The sequence below is a fragment of the Triticum aestivum genome, chromosome 2A, assembly GCF_018294505.1.
Source record: "Triticum aestivum cultivar Chinese Spring chromosome 2A, IWGSC CS RefSeq v2.1, whole genome shotgun sequence".
Lineage (NCBI taxonomy): Eukaryota > Viridiplantae > Streptophyta > Magnoliopsida > Poales > Poaceae > Triticum > Triticum aestivum.
The window spans coordinates 609,838,327-609,844,648 of record NC_057797.1 but is presented as its reverse complement, the minus strand read 5'-3'; the positions used below and the strand labels follow the sequence as shown (position 1 = coordinate 609,844,648).

General features: G+C 40.1%; 1 long non-coding RNA gene across 1 annotated transcript; it reads right to left on the bottom strand.

The window, feature by feature from the left end:
* Positions 1-4,208: 4,208 nt before the first annotated feature.
* On the bottom strand, positions 4,209-6,039 carry LOC123189724 (uncharacterized). Its single transcript, XR_006495971.1, has 2 exons — positions 5,158-6,039; positions 4,209-5,018 (listed from the first exon to the last, which is right to left on the bottom strand). It is a non-coding gene; the product is annotated as an uncharacterized lncRNA (long non-coding RNA).
* Positions 6,040-6,322: the final 283 nt, after the last annotated feature.

Here is a 6,322-nt window from a genome sequence, read left to right as displayed (position 1 = left end):
CTTGGCAAAAGGGTATGCCAATAGGGTGACCCTGCTTGTGGATCACATTACCCACCCCAATCAATCGGCCTTCATCCAAGGCCATTATATCCTGGATGGGGTTCTAGTCCTTCATGAAGTCCTCCACGAGGTCCGTGCGAAACACCTCAAGGCGGTCTTCCTGAAGATTGATTTCCATAAGGCCTACGATACAATGAGTTGGCCATTACTTTGGGAAGTTTTGCTTCGAAAAGGCTTCGATGACCGTTGGGTCATCCACGTGATGCAGATGGTGTCCTGCGGTCGAACTGCTATTAACATTAATAGGGAGATCGGACCCTACTTCCTCACCCTATGTGGGGTTTGATGGGAAACATCACATGTAATCTCAAATATATTCCTACGCTCATGCAATATCTATCTATAGATGCATAGCAACGAGAGGGGAAGAGTGTATCCACGTACCCTCGTAGACCGAAAGCGGAAACGTTTGACGACGCGGTTGATGTAGTCGAACTTCTTCTCGTTCCGACCGATCAAGCACTGAACGTACGACACCTCCGAGTTCTGCACACGTTCAGCTCGATAATGTCCCTCGAACTCTTGATCCAGCAAAGTGTGGAGGAAGAGTTCTGTCAGCACGACGGCATGGTGACGGTGATGGTGAAGTGATCCACGTAGGGCTTCGCCTAAGTACTATGTGAATATGATCGGAGGCGTAAACTGTGGGGGGGGGGAGGGGATGCCGCACACGGCTAGGAATCAATGTTGTCTGTTCTAGTGGTGCCCCCTCATATATATATAATATATATATATATATATATATATATATATATATATATATATATATATATTATATACATAAACACTATTCTGATCACGGGATCAGAATAATATTCTGATCACAACATGAACTTCCCGAGTAACGCGCCTGACCTCCCCCGAGCACTAGGTTGAACTTCAGCTAAAAGGTGTCCAAATGGGGATTGCGATATACCGTTGGATAGCTATGGACATCAGTATCATGACCCAAGTTAAATTTTTGGCAAAATGTAAGCGGTTTAAGAGCAGTTTTGAAAACCGTTTTTTCTTCATACAAAAAACGTGAATCGTATTTTCGATCGCATTTTAAACCGTTTATCGGAATGAGGCAAATAATATGGCGTTGGAAAGCTGCTGAAAAACCGCTCCTTGTTGAAAGTTTTCTCTAATTCCCTACGGTTAAAGAGTAATTCGGAAAATCGTAAAATTTCGTAAACCGAACACCTGAGTTCGTATTTTTGACGCCATTTCTAAACGGCTAATCCAATTGAGGCAAATGATATGGCGTTGGAAAGCTTATGAAAATGCGCTACTTTTTTTATGTTAAAAGTTTTTCTAATTTTGAATGGCTTAAAATTAATTTAGAAAATGGTACAAGTTCCACCGAGTTTGTATTTTTGAGCTAATTTTTTAACCGTACGTACAAATGTAGCAAATGATATGGCGTTGGAAAGCTTGAAGAAATGCGAAACTTTTTTGTATATATTGTTTCTCCTAATTCACTACGGTTTTATGTCAGTTTTGAAAATGGTTAAAAACGTATTTTTGCCATAATTTCTACAAACTTTATTGGAATGGGGCAAATAATATACCGCTGAAAAGCTACGGAAAATGCGAAACTTTTTCATGTTGATGGTTTTCTCTGATTCCTAGCCGGTTTCAAGTAATTTCGAAAACGGCGGGATCATGCGTTCTAACCATCAAGATGCGAAACAGATTCTTCGAAAATGCACCGCGTGAAGAACCTGGACTTCTCGGCGCGTGTACCTGAACTTCACTCTGTTTTTCACGTGATTTTTTTGCTCGTAGGTCTCCATCCACTGCTCGTAACTCTCCATCCATTCACCGGAATTGAGCAGGTGATATACGGATGGAAAGCTGCTGTAAGCACGCAAGTTTCTCATGTTGATCATCTTTTCATACTCGCGACGATTTTAAATGTTTTTAATCTAAAATTCATTCAGCGTACTAGTTGAACTTCCAGCTGTTTTCACGTTGAACTTCTGTGACGTATTTTCATTTGTAATTTTCTCATCCATTCGTTGTGTTACACAAATAATATTCCTTTTGTACAACATCTCTCACAATAATTTTTTTTTAACTTTCTTCGATCGAGGACTTGAACTTATAACAAAAAAAATTAGTATTTGCTTTTTTATTCTTTTTAATACCAAATGCACATTATGTTGTACGTGACTTCTCGCAGTTATCAATCCGAACTTCTCTCGGTTACGTGAAAATATTTTGTTTTTATGAATATTAATCTGAATTTCCTAAAAAAATATGAATTTTTGCGCTCTATTTTTCAAAGTTGAACTTCTTGTTATTTTATTTTTGAACTTCTTGTTTCCATTGTTTAATAACGAGGAAAATCCGAGTTTTCTATAATCATCGAACTTCTCCATCTTTTTAATATGGACTTCCTAGTTTTATTTCTTAATCATTTTTTATGAAAATTTGAAGAGTTCTATTTTTAAAAGTTGAACTTCTTGTTATTTATTTTTAAACTTCTTGTTTTCATTCTTTAATAACGAGGAAAATCTGTGTTTTTTATAATCATCGAACTTCTATATCGAATCGCTCTAACTTTTTTATCTGAATTTATTTTATGTATTTTTAGAAATATGAAAATTGTAGTTTTGTTACAAACATCAAACTTCTTCGTTATTTTGAATTGAACTTATTTGTTTTATTCTTTAGTAACCAAAAAAAATTGAGTTTTTAATTAAATATCAAACTTCTCCACGTTAATAAATTGAACTTCTTGGTTTTATTCTTCAGTAAGGAGAAATGCTGAGTTTTTAATGTACATTGAATTACTCTGTTTTTTTAAAATTGAACTTCTTGATTTAATCTATAGAATCGAAGAAAATCCGAATTTAAAAAAAATAGGGAATATCTTTTTAAAATCATTTTTGTTGTTCCCTTTTTTTAATTTGAACTTATTAGTTATTCTTTGGAACGAGAATCTAAGGTTTTTATCAACTTTGAACTTCTCTGTTATTTTAATTTGAACTTCTTAGTTTTCTTATTTAGTAACGAGGAAAATTGAGTTTTTGAACCTCTTTGTTTTAAAAATTTGAACTTCTTGGTTTTATTTTTTAACAATGTGAAACATCCGAATTTTTTATAGACATCGAACTTCACCATTTTTTAAATTTGAACTTCTTAGTTTTACTGGTTAGTAACGGGTAAAATGCTTTTTTATATAAACAATGATATTGTGCCATTATTTTAAATTTGAACTTCTAGTTTTTATAGAATGGGCAAAATTAGTTTTCTAAATTTCATAGCCATACCAATATTTCGGTGATGTGTTCCTTCTTGAAGGGAACTTGTTGCAATGAATATTTTTAGGTTTCATTTTATTACATTTTCCTCATTCGAACTTTTGTGTTGGCACACACCTACACACACATACACTCACATGGTTTTAACACGCATCTAACCATCAAGATGTTCTAAAATTTGAACTTCTCAGCTTTATTCTTTTAATATCAAGAAATTTTGATTTTTTTATAGGCATTGAACTTCACCAAATTTAAAATTTGAACTTCTTAGTTTCTGGTTAGTAACGGGAAAATTCTATTTTTGTATAAACACCAAACCACTCTGTTATTTTAATTTGAACTTCTAGTTTTTTAAAATTTGGAAAATCATTTATATATTATTTTTGAAATGTTTTTTAAGTTGAATTTTTTGAACTTCTTCCTCCATTATTATTTTTGAGCTTCTACATTTGTATTTTTTGAACTTCTCATTTTTTTTATAATTGAACTTCTTGGTTTATGAAATAAACAGCGAAATTATCCATTAGTTAAATTTCGACCTATAGGTTAGGATTCATTTGGGAAAGAGGGTCACACGACCATCGTCGTCATGAGGGGGTATGCAATGACCAGCACGAAGGCGTGCTCACTAGTGATACTTTCTTCCTTTTATTCTCATTTGAACTTCGTCTTTTTTTAACGATGAACTTTTCATGTAATTTTTACATGGTTTTTCCATTTGTTTTGAAGTGACAGATTGAATGAAATCTGCTTGTTGATCTCACCGAAGTTTTTAATTTGTTTGAATGTTATTTTTCTTCTTTATTGTCAAGTATTTCATATTTTGAACTTTAACCGTTCTTGTTTTTGAACTGTAAGCAGTGAAAACATTAGAGCATGCAATAACATTAGAGCAAATAAATTTGAATTCTTTTTTATAAAGTTCTAGTGTGAATCAGAGTTTAAAAATACAAGCTTTATAGTTGACTCTGAGCACTAGTCAAATAGAATGTTTCCTAGTTTTATCATTGAATAGTAGCATACATTCCTTATCCTCTCAAACACCACACGTTTCTTATCCACACCATGTATGCACACTACTTTTTTATCTCTTTAACTCCTTCATTTTTTTCGTTTTGTCTTCTTCTTGGTAAGTTGTGCAAGCAATCACAAGCAGTAGCAGAAGTGGCTCGGTGCTGGCCATTCTTCTCCTCTGTTAGCAGTAGCAGAAACACAAAAGTTACAATTAAGAGGAAAATGGTGCTGCTGCCATAGCCTACACCACACAGTTTAGAAGGACCAAATCATAAAATTTAGTGCCTTGTTGGAGTCAGCTTATACCACTCGTCTGAACAGGTAACTGCTGCTTGCTGCCCATAGTTTCATCCTATCGATCTTACCTTGGAGTAGCAGTTCTGGAGCCTTTACAAAAGCAGCACGAGTGAATCCTGGCACGGCGAACAGACAGTCGTCTGAACCTTCGCTTGTGTTTATCTGCTGCAGGCGACTTGACGTGCATGCATCGATCGCTCGCTCGCTCGGCGAGAAACACTCTGCTCTGCCTCTTCACAAGGGGACAAATAAACCTCTGGGTCAAAGAGTCTGCTCGATATGCCCCTGAACCACTCCGGTTCCGCTGTAGGCTCCCTGTCGCGAGAAGAGCTCCACGGATGTTGCTACTGTATTTGAGTGGATCAGCAGCACAGCGGACTCCAGCGTGTTGTGTGCCTGGAAAGAGAGAAATCCCGTAAGAGAAACTGAACTTCTCTTTTCTTCTCTTAAAAAACACAACACTACAAGGAAATAGAAATCTCTTCTGCAATCCTTTTGCACAGGGAACCATCCTCGCATCAAAGAATAAACTTACTTTTTTACACAAAAATCACACTACAAAAATAGCCACAGCTGGTTCTTGCCGCTGTTGTGCAGTGGGATAGGAGGGGGTTGAGGGGAGGATTGCTCCGCGGTGCTGATGCAGGTTGGCTAGCGGCACGCGTTGGGGTTGGACTGCCGAAGGGAGGCGCCCTCTGCTACATGGGGGATGCCCGACAGTGTGGAGCTCCCGATGAGTGCTTTCGACGCGGGGAGGATATGGTGGAACGCGTCGTCGGGCCCTAGCAGAGCAGGGAGGATGGCAGGGCACTATTTCTATGTATTGAAGTATCTGCAGGGAGGCGCCGGATACATCTTGAACCAACTGGGGCTGGATCGAACGGGGTCGTCGGGAAGCCTGGAGGTGGAGGCATGCGGCGGCCCAGCCAGGAGGTGGAGCACGACGGCGCATCTGCCGGGGAGGGAGGTGAGGTCGGTGGCGCGTCTGCCGGGGAGGGAGATGGGGGCAGCTGTGCTTCCTCCGCCGGAGGGAGGTGGGGGCGGCAGTGCTTGTTGCCGGGCAGGAAGGTGGTGGCGGCGGCGCCTGTTACCTGTGATGGAGGCCGGGGTGGCGCTAACAGGGGAGGTTAGAGGGGGCGTGGGGATTAGGTCGAGGCCTCGGCGGCGGCGTAGGCGCGTCGGGGCCAGGGTGGGGGGCGGCGGAGGCTTGTCGGGGCGAGGGTTGGCGGCAGTGGAGGCGCATCGGAGCCAGGGTGGGCGGCGGCGGAGGCGCGTCCGGGCCGATGGAGGGGGCGACGGGAGGCGCGCCAGAGCCTGAGAGGTGGCGGCGGGACGTTGGTGGGGAAGGGATCATGGGAGGATGGGGAGGGAAGTGGATAAGGTGGGCCGCCGAGGAAACTTTTTTCTCTTACGGGAAGTTCGGGTGGGCTGAACCCAGGAGCATCTCCGCGCGCCCTATATAGGGTCGATCGTGATCCGAATAACTATTCTGATTCTGGGATCAGAATAGTGCTACTCATTATATATATATATATATATATATATATATATATATATATATATATATATATATATATATATATATATATATATATATAGGTTGGAGGGGAGGAGAGGCAACCAAAGGAGCGCCCCAAGATAGAGGAATCCTACTTAGGCACCACCCAATTCGGCCTCCCCCTTCCATATTCATCCGGAGG